The 1,320-nt window shown below is 27.3% G+C and overlaps 1 protein-coding gene across 2 annotated transcripts in view; it reads right to left on the bottom strand.

The window, feature by feature from the left end:
• LOC102681584 (GTP-binding protein RAD-like) overlaps positions 1-1,320 on the bottom strand; it is a 41,513-nt gene that overhangs the window by 8,422 nt on the left and 31,771 nt on the right. The window lies entirely within an intron of this gene.

Genomic DNA, 1,320 nt, shown 5'->3' on the forward strand with positions numbered 1-1,320 from the left:
TGCGACCGAAAAACGAATATGAAAACCACTATTGCTTTTCGAGGAAACGAATAACGATGAAAATGCTACGAGATCTGCATCTTAAAATGTATATGAAACTCTCAATGATCGTAAGGAAGGATATTAAGTCAACATTTAGAATATCCTTTCCACGAGAAAAGAATTGGTTTTTATTTTATTTTTGTAAAAACTTTTGAGTTTGCATCTTGGAATAAATATCGTACAAATATTTTCCATATGCATAACATTGAATGGATGTACGATATTGAATAATATTTTGCAAGAGAGAATATTTATACTATTTTATATTTTTCTGCTTAAAAATATATAATAAAATATATTTCTTGACTAATTGATTTTTTTATATAGATGTTAACATTTACTTTATAACATATACACATTATCAATTTTATTTAATATTTAAGAAATTTCTATTTTATTTTTTTTTTTTTAATTTTATGAATAAATTTTCCTATTTCCTTCAACGCATAATGATTACAAATGAAAAATCGAAAATTCAAAAATAGTGGATAATTTATGATTGTATTGTAATCTCTGCAAGTTTCCAATATTAACAATCTTACTATATAATCTCACGTATTATCACGTTTATGTGTTCACGTCTTCCATGTTTACCGAGTTTTATGAGCACCATTGTTTACCTTATCATTACGTCATAAAAATTACGATGTAATTAAACTGTAGCCAAGATAAATAAAAATCATTGTAAAGACGTTGTTCGTGTATATCTATAAATTTTCTTTATACGATCGTTTCAATGATTTAACTCGATAATTAATTCGTACGTATCGTCAATTGACCTTTACACGTGCATCTACAAAAAACAAAAAAACTATTAACACCAGAATATACATTCCTTGAAATCATTAAAATTATATTCAAATAATGAAAATTAAAATACATAATAATTTCATATGAAATACATTATATTTACATAATTATTTTACCATAATTGTACCGTTGGATGCAAGAAGAGATAAAGCGACAATCTTCAGTTAAATTTTTAGAAAAATAATTGTAATTTCTCCAATTTTGAAGATATGACAACAATGAAAAAATTACAGAATATACATATAAAAAAAAAACATAAAATTTAATTAAATCCACTCAAAAAAGATCTGAGACTCTTTTTACATCCAATCACAGTTGGACTGGAGTGCTATTCCTTCTATCAGTAAAACTCAATTCTCCTGCGGCGAATCTCCGCAGGAGGAGAAAATGTGACGTCATGTTATCTCTCCTCTCCTCTCCTCTCCTCTCCTCTCCTCTCCTCTCCTCTCCTCTCCTCTCCTCTCCTCT

Source organism: Apis dorsata, unplaced genomic scaffold (genome assembly GCF_000469605.1).
Source record: "Apis dorsata unplaced genomic scaffold, Apis dorsata 1.3 scaffold_65, whole genome shotgun sequence".
Lineage (NCBI taxonomy): Eukaryota > Metazoa > Arthropoda > Insecta > Hymenoptera > Apidae > Apis > Apis dorsata.